The following is a 12,380-nucleotide window of genomic DNA, read 5'->3' as shown; positions in this document are numbered from 1 at the left end:
AATTCGACCGATTATGTTTCTACATTATTTGTTCGACTGCGCATGTTATTGCTCGCCCGCCATATTTTTTGTTCGACTTTCTGTTTTTTTGCTTGCCCGTTTTTTGTTTTTTGCTCGAATTTCTTGTTTTTTGCTCGCCCGCCAATTTTTTTGCTCGAATTTCAGTGTATTTGGGGTTATATATGTATATATATATATATATATATATATATATATATATATATATATATATATATATATATATATGTGTGTGTGTGTGTGTGTGTGTGTGTGTGTGTGTGTGTGTGTGTGTGTGTGTGTGTAGGGAGAGGATCCAGTGAAAAATTTTTTAGTGTGAGAACTCTATGAACTCAAAAATACACCAAAATTCGAACAAAAAGGGACACGGGCGAACAAAAACGGGACACAGACGAAAAAAAACATGAAATTCGAGCAAAAATAAAAACACGGACGAACAAAATTTTTTTTTGTTCGAATTACAAAAATGTAGAACACTTTTTTGTTCGACTATGATGTGTTCTACATTTCTTTGTTCGAATTTCAAAAATGTAGAACACATTTTTGTTCGAATTTCACATTTTTGTTCGGCGCCTTTTTTTTTTGTTCGAATAAAAAAAATGTAGAACACATTTTTGTTCGACTATCAATGTATTCTACATTTTTTTGTTCGAATTTCAAAAATGTAGAACACATTTTTGTACGACTTTCGCAATTTTTGTTCGAATTTCAAGATTTTGTTCGGGCGCCAACTTTTTTTTTGCTCGATTTTGTTGTTTTTTGCTCGAATTCCCCTTTTTTTGCTTGCCCGCCACTTTTTTTGCTCGAATTTCCCTTTTTTTGTTCGAATTTCAGTGTATTTTTGAGTTCTCAGGGTTCTCACACCAAAAAAAGTTCTCATTTGATCCTCTACTATATATAATAATAATAATAATAATAATAATAATAATAATAATAATAATAATAATATGTAAGGACGTTTTCATTAAATGTCCCTTAATACGCCACGGTAAGTGGTGACATACGTTAACAAAACTCGTATAGATGTGTGAACTTTTCAAAGCCGTCATATAAAAATTTATATTTTAATTAATTATATTTTGAAAATAATTTTTTGTGACCGCTTTAATATACTTTTAGTTTTTACATATTTTTAATTATTAATAACAGTTCGAAAAGTTGTGATTAGAAAAATTCTCAATTTATTACATTTATTTATTTATTTATTTTATTAAACATAATAAAACATACGCGGGAAGCGGCACTTAGTGAAATGTTGGCTTATGATTTTCATGTTTGTGGTTATGAAAGGACACGTGTGTTTCTCATAGTTCATAACAAAAACTAACCAAACTTAATTTTAATTTTAAATTAAAATAAATAAATAATAAAACAATAATAATCCGCCGGCAGGTAACACCGTTACGACATTCCTCAATCCCACCGAACCATCCACGACATATATTCCCAACCTACACTTAATATGCGACGGCATCTTCCTGTCTCATATTTTTTTATGCATATATTATCAAAAATCATATTAAACTCATTTTTGCGTTCATATTATCATACATACTTGTTTGATATTTTCATGTTATACTTGTTTGATATTTTCATGTTATTATTCTCATAGAGACAAAAAGTTGAGATGGTTTAATATATTCAGTGTCTAGGTATAGACAGTGAAAATCAGACTTTGAGGCAAAAGTGAAAAAATGATTTAATGTTAAATTCAGTGTCTAATTTATTACAGTATATAATTATTTTTTCAATAGATGTATTTATTATCCTATAGTTATTATTCAACTAACTTTATATATTTATATCTTTTTATTTATTATTTATTTAATTTAGATAACTAACGAAAACTATATACTCCGTAATAAATAAAAGAATAATTATTAAGATTTAAGAAAAAAATTGGCCCAAATTTTAAAAAAGTTGGCTCAAGTTTTTAGCCCAACTAAAATATAATTTTGACCTTCTTTTAAACCTAATACAACAAATACTCCAACCCCGATCTTACATTCTTCATCCCATCATCATCATCATCATCATCATCATCATATTCAATATACCTTATACAACCACCTCTTCCTTAATATTGTAAAAAGAAAATCAATATAAAGGAACCAAACACACTCCCAACGGCTACTTTTTGAAATAATCCACCCTCCGACGTTGAGTCGCCAAAAGTCGTTCGCTTGACCTTGGCCCCCGACGTCGGAGCCCATCGCCAGGGAGATGTTGCCACGTTGTCAACGACGATCGAATCTCCCTGTCTCCAAGCCAAAACGTAAAAAAAAAAAAAACGCAACGACTCCTCGTGCTCTTAGCAACTTACAAATAGTCTATATGTATTTATTTATATATAATGCATATGTGCCTCTCTTGTTATTCTTAAAATCAGTCTTTCCACATTCAGTTGATAATTAATTGTATACATCTTACTCTATATATTATTATTATTATTATTATTATTATTATTATTATTATTATTATTATTATTATTATTATTATTATTATTATTATTATTATTATTAAATATTCTTGGTATCGTTGTCATTGAAAACTATTACGAAGTATAATTAGAATACAAATATTTTGTATACCTTAAGAGAACAAATAAAAGCAGTTAGGTAAATTTAGAATTACATACTTTTGTAGACTGTAGTGTTTCTTTAATTAACAAGTTTATCACCACATCTATAGCCTATTGCACCAACGGACCTGTGGTCCAGTGGTACCCGGCCCAAATGATCCTTGGCCCCACGCATGTAAAGATGGAAAGGAATAACCATGCAGGCTCGAATCCGGGTCCTGACATGCTGTAGGGGTTTAATGGTGATGGTGTTTTGCCAGGCTCCAGTGGCATACGGGGTGCGGCTGGATGGGTTGACATAGTCAACACAGGTCTAACATGTCCCTGCCGATACACATGTTTTGGAAAAGAATCTATAGCCTATTGCTATTACACAAAATAATTGGCTATGTGGGTCTATTATGCTAAAAAAACGAAAATTGATAGAGTACTTAAGGTACATAGATTAGAAGGTTGACTAAATAGTTGAAATATATATAAATATATATATATATATATATATATATATATATATATATATATATATATATATATATATATATATGGGCAGGATCCATGGAGAAGTAACACTTTGGGGGGAAGTGGGGGGAAGCTCTCTCCACCGTAGATCATCATCTTACAGCGCTTCTCTATTTTGGTTACAGTGTTCCTTCCCGCTTCATGTTCAACAGGATTAGGGGCAATTACGTAATTTCATTTTTCTAATTCAAATAAGCCTTTCAGTCGTATCAATTACACTCCTCTTTACGATTTATGATCTCATCGCTTCCTGGATTCTAGGTTTTTGTTCGTTCGCTGCTATATCAAAGGTGAGATTTCTCAATTTTTTTTGTTTTTGATTAATTCACGATTTATTCCGCGTTTTATTATTGTTGTTATAGATCTTCGTTTTATTGTTATTTCTAACTACAATTGATGTTTTCTACTTGTTCAAAATTTAATATGGCAAATAGTGCGGATCTTCCTTCATCTTCTAATCCAAGTTTTCATGATTTAACTGGTATTGTTTCTTGTAAACCTTATATTATTTGTGAAATGTCCCGTTCTTATTGATTAAAAACGTTCCATATTAATTGATTTCGTTGCGAGGTTTTGACCTCTATATGAGACGTTTTTCAAAGACTGCATTCATTTTTAAAACAAACCATAACCTTTATTTCATAGATAAAGGTTTTAAAAAAAACTTTACGTAGATTATCAAATACTGATAATCTAAAATATCCTGTTTACACACGACCATTACATAATGGTTTACAATACAAATATGTTACAACAAAATAAGTTTCTTGAATGCAGTTTTTACACAATATCATACAAGCATGGACTCCAAATCTCGTCCTTATTTAAGTATGCGACAGCGGAAGCTCTTAATAATCACCTGAGAATAAACATGCTTAAAACGTCAACAAAAATGTTGGTGAGTTATAGGTTTAACCTATATATATCAAATCATAATAATAGACCACAAGATTTCATATTTCAATACACATCCCATACATAGAGATAAAAATCATTCATATGGTGAACACCTGGTAACCGACATTAACAGGATGCATATATAAGAATATCCCCATCATTCCGGGACACCCTTCGGATATGATATAAATTTCGAAGTACTAAAGCATCCGGTTCTTTGGATGGGGTTTGTTAGGCCCAATAGATCTATCTTTAGGATTCGCGTCAATTAGGGTGTCTGTTCCCTAATTCTTAGATTACCAGACTTAATAAAAAGGGGCATATTCGATTTCGATAATTCAACCATAGAATGTAGTTTCACGTACTTGTGTCTACTTTGTAAATCATTTATAAAACCTGCATGTATTCTCATCCCAAAAATATTAGATTTTAAAAGTGGGACTATAACTCACTTTCACAGATTTTTACTTCGTCGGGAAGTAAGACTTGGCCACTGGTTGATTCACGAACCTATAACAATATATACATATATATCAAAGTATGTTCAAAATATATTTACCACACTTTTAATATATTTTGATGTTTTAAGTTTATTAAGTCAGCTGTCCTCGTTAGTAACCTACAACTAGTTGTCCACAGTTAGATGTACAGAAATAAATCGATAAATATTATCTTGAATCAATCCACGACCCAGTGTATACGTATCTCAGTATTGATCACAACTCAAACTATATATATTTTGGAATCAACCTCAACCCTGTATAGCTAACTCCAACATTCACATATAGAGTGTCTATGGTTGTTCCGAAATATATATAGATGTGTCGACATGATAGGTCGAAACATTGTATACGTGTCTATGGTATCTCAAGATTACATAATATACAATACAAGATGATTAAGTTATGGTTGGAATAGATTTGTTACCAATTTTCACGTAGCTAAAATGAGAAAAATTATCCAATCTTGTTTTACCCATAACTTCTTCATTTTAAATCCGTTTTGAGTTAATCAAATTGCTATGGTTTCATATTGAACTCTATTTTATGAATCTAAACAGAAAAGTATAGGTTTATAGTCGGAAAAATAAGTTACAAGTCATTTTTGTAAAGGTAGTCATTTCAGTCGAAAGAACGACGTCTAGATGACCATTTTAGAAAACATACTTCCACTTTGAGTTTAACCATAATTTTTGGATATAGTTTCATGTTCATAATAAAAATCATTTTATCAGAATAACAACTTTTAAATCAAAGTTTATCATAGTTTTTAATTAACTAACCCAAAACAGCCCGCGGTGTTACTACGACGGCGTAAATCCGGTTTTACGGTGTTTTTCGTGTTTCCAGGTTTTAAATCATTAAGTTAGAATATCATATAGATATAGAACATGTGTTTAGTTGATTTTAAAAGTCAAGTTAGAAGGATTAACTTTTGTTTGCGAACAAGTTTAGAATTAACTAAACTATGTTCTAGTGATTACAAGTTTAAACCTTTGAATAAGATAGCTTTATATGTATGAATCGAATGATGTTATGAACATCATTACTACCTTAAGTTCCTTGGATAAACCTACTGGAAAAGAGAAAAATGGATCTAGCTTCAATGCATCCTTGGATGGCTCGAAGTTCTTGAAGCAAAATCATGACACGAAAACAAGTTCAAGTAAGATCATCACTTGAAATAAGATTGTTATAGTTATAGAAATTGAACCAAAGTTTGAATATGATTATTACCTTGTATTAGAATGATAACCTACTGTAAGAAACAAAGATTTCTTGAGGTTGGATGATCACCTTACAAGATTGGAAGTGAGCTAGCAAACTTGAAAGTATTCTTCATTTTATGAAACTAGAACTTTTGGAATTTATGAAGAACACTTAGAACTTGAAGATAGAACTTGAGAGAGATCAATTAGATGAAGAAAATTGAAGAATGAAAGTGTTTGTAGGTATTTTTGGTCGTTGGTGTATGGATTAGATATAAAGGATATGTAATTTTGTTTTCATGTAAATAAGTCATGAATGATTACTCATATTTTTGTAATTTTATGAGATATTTCATGCTAGTTGCCAAATGATGGTTCCCACATGTGTTAGGTGACTCACATGGGCTGCTAAGAGCTGATCATTGGAGTGTATATACCAATAGTACATACATCTAAAAGCTGTGTATTGTACGAGTACGAATACGGGTGCATACGAGTAGAATTGTTGATGAAACTGAACGAGGATGTAATTGTAAGCATTTTTGTTAAGTAGAAGTATTTTGATAAGTGTCTTGAAGTCTTTCAAAAGTGTATGAATACATATTAAAACACTACATGTATATACATTTTAACTGAGTCGTTAAGTCATCGTTAGTCGTTACATGTAAATGTTGTTTTGAAACCTTTAGATTAACGATCTTGTTAAATGTTGTTAACCCAATGTTTATAATATCAAAAGAGATTTTAAATTATTATATTATCATGATATTATGATGTACGAATATCTCTTAATATGATATATATACATTAAATGTCGTTACAACGATAATCGTTACATATATGTCTCGTTTCAAAATCATTAAGTTAGTAGTCTTGTTTTTACATATGTAGTTCATTGTTAATATACTTAATGATATGTTTACTTATCATAATATCATGTTAACTATATATATAACCATATATATGTCATCATATAGTTTTTACAAGTTTTAACGTTCGTGAATCATCGGTCAACTTGGGTGGTCAATTGTCTATATGAAACCTATTTCAATTAATCAAGTCTTAACAAGTTTGATTGCTTAACATGTTGGAAACATTTAATCATGTAAATATCAATCTTAATTAATATATATAAACATGGAAAAGTTCGGGTCACTACAGTACCTACCCGTTAAATAAATTTCGTCCCGAAATTTTAAGCTGTTGAAGGTGTTGACGAATCTTCTGGAAATAGATGCGGGTATTTCTTCTTCATCTGATCTTCACGCTCCCAGGTGAACTCGGGTCCTCTACGAGCATTCCATCGAACCTTAACAATTGGTATCTTGTTTTGCTTAAGTCTTTTAACCTCACGATCCATTATTTCGACGGGTTCTTCGATGAATTGAAGTTTTTCGTTGATTTGGATTTCATCTAACGGAATAGTGAGATCTTCTTTAGCAAAACATTTCTTCAAATTCGAGACGTGGAAAGTGTTATGTACAGCCGCGAGTTGTTGAGGTAATTCAAGTCGGTAAGCTACTGGTCCGACACGATCAATAATCTTGAATGGTCCAATATACCTTGGATTTAATTTCCCTCGTTTACCAAATCGAACAACGCCTTTCCAAGGTGCAACTTTAAGCATGACCATCTCTCCAATTTCAAATTCTATATCTTTTCTTTTAATGTCAGCGTAGCTCTTTTGTCGACTTTGGGCGGTTTTCAACCGTTGTTGAATTTGAATGATCTTCTCGGTAGTTTCTTGTATAATCTCCGGACCCGTAATCTGTCTATCCCCCACTTCACTCCAACAAATCGGAGACCTGCACTTTCTACCATAAAGTGCTTCAAACGGCGCCATCTCAATGCTTGAATGGTAGCTGTTGTTGTAGGAAAATTCTGCTAATGGTAGATGTCGATCCCAACTGTTTCCGAAATCAATAACACATGCTCGTAGCATGTCTTCAAGCGTTTGTATCGTCCTTTCGCTCTGCCTATCAGTTTGTGGATGATAGGCAGTACTCATGTCTAGACGAGTTCCTAATGCTTGCTGTAATGTCTGCCAGAATCTTGAAATAAATCTGCCATCCCTATCAGAGATAATAGAGATTGGTATTCCATGTCTGGAGACGACTTCCTTCAAATACAGTCGTGCTAACTTCTCCATCTTGTCATCTTCTCTTATTGGCAGGAAATGTGCTGATTTGGTGAGACGATCAACTATTACCCAAATAGTATCAAAACCACTTGCAGTCCTTGGCAATTTAGTGATGAAATCCATGGTAATGTTTTCCCATTTCCATTCCGGGATTTCGGGTTGTTGAAGTAGACCTGATGGTTTCTGATGCTCAGCTTTGACCTTAGAACACGTCAAACATTCTCCTACGTATTTAGCAACATCGGCTTTCATACCCGGCCACCAAAAATGTTTCTTGAGATCCTTGTACATCTTCCCCGTTCCAGGATGTATTGAGTATCTGGTTTTATGAGCTTCTCTAAGTACCATTTCTCTCATATCTCCAAATTTTGGTACCCAAATCCTTTCAGCCCTATACCGGGTTCCGTCTTCCCGAATATTAAGATGTTTCTCCGATCCTTTGGGTATTTCATCCTTTAAATTTTTCTCTTTTAAAACTCCTTGTTGCGCCTCCTTTATTTGAGTAGTAAGGTTATTATGAATCATTATATTCATAGATTTTACTCGAATGGGTTCTCTGTCCTTCCTGCTCAAGGCATCGGCTACCACATTTGCCTTCCCCGGGTGGTAACGAATCTCAAAGTCGTAATCATTCAATAATTCAATCCACCTACGCTGCCTCATATTCAGTTGTTTCTGATTAAATATGTGTTGAAGACTTTTGTGGTCGGTATATATAATACTTTTGACCCCATATAAGTAGTGTCTCCAAGTCTTTAATGCAAAAACAACCGCGCCTAATTCCAAATCATGCGTCGTATAATTTTGTTCGTGAATCTTCAATTGTCTAGACGCATAAGAAATCACCTTCGTTCGTTGCATTAATACACAACCGAGACCTTGCTTTGATGCATCACAATAAATCACAAAATCATCATTCCCTTCAGGCAATGACAATATAGGTGCCGTAGTTAGCTTTTTCTTCAATAACTGAAACGCTTTCTCTTGTTCATCATTCCATTCAAATTTCTTCCCTTTATGCGTTAATGCAGTCAAGGGTTTTGCTATTATGGAAAAGTCTTGGATGAACCTTCTGTAGTAACCAGCTAGTCCTAAAAACTGGCGTATGTGTTTCGGAGTTTTCGGGGTTTCCCACTTTTCAACAGTTTCTATCTTTGCCGGATCCACCTTAATACCTTCTTTGTTCACTATGTGACCGAGGAATTGAACTTCTTCCAACCAAAATGCACACTTTGAAAACTTAGCGTACAATTCTTCCTTCCTCAATACTTCTAACACCTTTTTCAAATGTTCACCGTGTTCTTGGTCATTCTTTGAGTAAATAAGTCTGTCATCAATGAAAACAATAACAAACTTGTCAAGGTATGGTCCACACACTCGGTTCATAAGATCCATGAACACAGCTGGTGCATTAGTTAAACCAAACGGCATGACCATAAACTCGTAATGACCGTAACGTGTTCTGAAAGCAGTCTTTGGAATATCATCTTCTTTCACCCGCATTTGATGATACCCGGAACGTAAGTCAATCTTTGAATAAACAGACGAGCCTTGTAGTTGATCAAATAAGTCATCGATTCTCGGTAGTGGGTAGCGTTTCTTGATGGTAAGTTTTTTCAACTCTCGGTAGTCGATACACAACCTGAATGTACCATCTTTCTTCTTGACAAACAAAACAGGAGCTCCCCACGGTGATGTGCTTGGTCGAATGAAACCACGCTCTAAAAGTTCTTGTAATTGGCTTTGCAGTTCTTTCATCTCGCTGGGTGCGAGTCTGTAAGGAGCACGAGTTATTGGTGCAGCTCCTGGTACAAGATCTATTTGAAATTCAACGGATCGATGTGGGGGTAATCCCGGTAATTCTTTCGGAAATACATCGGGAAATTCTTTTGCAATGGGAACATCATTGATGCTCTTTTCTTCAGTTTGTACTTTCTCGACGTGTGCTAGAACAGCATAGCAACCTTTTCTTATTAGTTTTTGTGCCTTCAAATTACTAATAAGATGTAGCTTCGTGTTGCCCTTTTCTCCGTACACCATTAAGGGTTTTCCTTTTTCTCGTATAATGCGAATTGCATTTTTGTAACAGACGATCTCTGCTTTCACTTCTTTTAACCAGTCCATACCGATTATCACATCAAAACTCCCTAACTCTACTGGTATCAAATCAATCTTAAATGTTTCGCTAACCAGTTTAATTTCTCGATTCCGACATATATTATCTGCTGAAATTAATTTACCATTTGCTAATTCGAGTAAAAATTTACTATCCAAAGGCGTCAATGGACAACTTAATTTAGCACAAAAATCTCTACTCATATAGCTTCTATCCGCACCCGAATCAAATAAAACGTAAGCAGATTTATTGTTAATAAGAAACGTACCCGTAACAAGCTCCGGGTCTTCCTGTGCCTCTGCCACATTAATATTGAAAACTCTTCCGCGGCCTTGTCCATTCGTGTTCTCCTGGTTCGGGCAATTTCTAATAATGTGGCCCGGTTTTCCACATTTATAACAAACTACATTGGCATAACTTGCTCCGACACTACTTGCTCCGCCATTACTCGTTCCGACACCATTTGTTCCTTTCGTTCTATTAACCCCTGGTCCGTAGACCTCACACTTCGCCGCGCTATGACCATTTCTTTTACACTTGTTGCAAAATTTGGTGCAGAACCCCGAGTGATACTTTTCACACCTTTGGCATAGCTGCTTCTGATTGTTGTTGTTGTTGCGGTTATTATTGTTGTTGGGATGATTGTTGTAGTTGCTGTTGTTGTTGTTGTTGTTTTTGTTGTTGTTGTTGGGCCGTTTGTTGTAGTTGCGATTGATGTTGCGATTGTTGGGATAATTGTTGCGATTATTGTTGTAATTGCTGTTGTTGCTGTATTGGTGATTCTTATCACCGTTTTCCTCCCACTTTCTTTTGACTTGCTTCACATTGGCCTCTTCAGCAGTCTGTTCTTTAATTCTTTCTTCAATCTGGTTCACTAGTTTGTGAGCCATTCTACATGCCTGTTGTATGGAGGCGGGCTCGTGTGAACTTATATCTTCTTGGATTCTTTCCGGTAATCCTTTCACAAACGCGTCGATCTTCTCTTCCTCATCTTCGAATGCTCCCGGACACAATAGGCACAATTCTGTGAATCGTCTTTCGTACGTAGTAATATCAAATCCTTGGGTTCGTAACCCTCTAAGTTCTGTCTTGAGCTTATTGACCTCGGTTCTGGGACGGTACTTCTCGTTCATCAAGTGCTTGAATGCTGACCACGGTAGTGCGTACGCATCATCTTGTCCCACTTGCTCTAGATAGGTATTCCACCATGTTAACGCAGAACCTGTGAAGGTATGCGTAGCGTACTTCACTTTGTCCTCTTCAGTACACTTACTTATGGCAAACACTGATTCGACCTTCTCGGTCCACCGTTTCAATCCGATCGGTCCTTCGGTTCCATCAAATTCCAAAGGTTTGCAGGCAGTGAATTCTTTGTAGGTGCATCCTACATGATTTCCTGTACTGCTAGATCCAAGGTTATTGTTGGTATGTAGCGCAGCCTGTACTGCGGCTATGTTTGAAGCTAGAAAAGTACGGAATTCCTCTTCATTCATATTCACGGTGTGTCGAGTAGTCGGTGCCATTTCCTTCAAAATAGTCAAATGGAACAAGTTAATCATACAGAATATTAAGAGTAGTTAATAGTATTTCGTAGCATAATATGAACTCATTTATAAAAGCTTTTTCTTCATATTAGCGTTTTATAAGTTTAAATTCGGGTAGTACCTACCCGTTAAGTTCATACTTAGTAGCTAATATACAATTCAACTACTATAATTCTATATGAAAAACTGATTATAATAATATTTCGCGTTCAAACTTTTATACAATATTTTACAAACTTACAATACCGCTTATTTTACATAAAGCATGAAATATAGCACACAATAACTTTGATACAAGATAGTTGTGAAGATAATTCTAGCTAGTACACAAGTCGTTCAGCAAAGGCAATAAAGACACGTAATTCATACGTCCAGAAACAAGTCATGCATTCTGGTTTTACTAGGACTACTTCCCATCCTTGGTCTTGTGGAACATAACCGTTATGGCCGTTGATAAGACAGCGTGTTGTAACGTCGTCAAAGGGACGAGGGTTACGTAATGTCCAACAGTCCCGTAACAATCTAAAAACCTCATTTCTAACCCTAATTACCGACTCCGTCACTTGTGGAAACGTTTTGTTTAATAGTTGTAGCCCGATGTTCTTGTTCTCACTTTGGTGAGAAGCGAACATTACTAATCCGTAAGCATAACATGCTTCTTTATGTTGCATGTTAGCCGCTTTTTCTAAATCACGAAGTCTAATATTCGGATATATTGAGTCAAAATAATTTCTTAACCCGTTGCGTAAAATAGCATTTGGGTTCCCCGCAATATATGCGTCAAAGTAAACACATCGTAACTTATGGGTTTCCCAATGTGATATCCCCCATCTTTCAAACGAAAGTCTCTTATAAAC

The sequence above is a fragment of the Rutidosis leptorrhynchoides genome, chromosome 3, assembly GCF_046630445.1.
Source record: "Rutidosis leptorrhynchoides isolate AG116_Rl617_1_P2 chromosome 3, CSIRO_AGI_Rlap_v1, whole genome shotgun sequence".
NCBI classification, from domain to species: Eukaryota; Viridiplantae; Streptophyta; class Magnoliopsida; order Asterales; family Asteraceae; genus Rutidosis; species Rutidosis leptorrhynchoides.
This window is presented reverse-complemented; position numbering follows the sequence as displayed.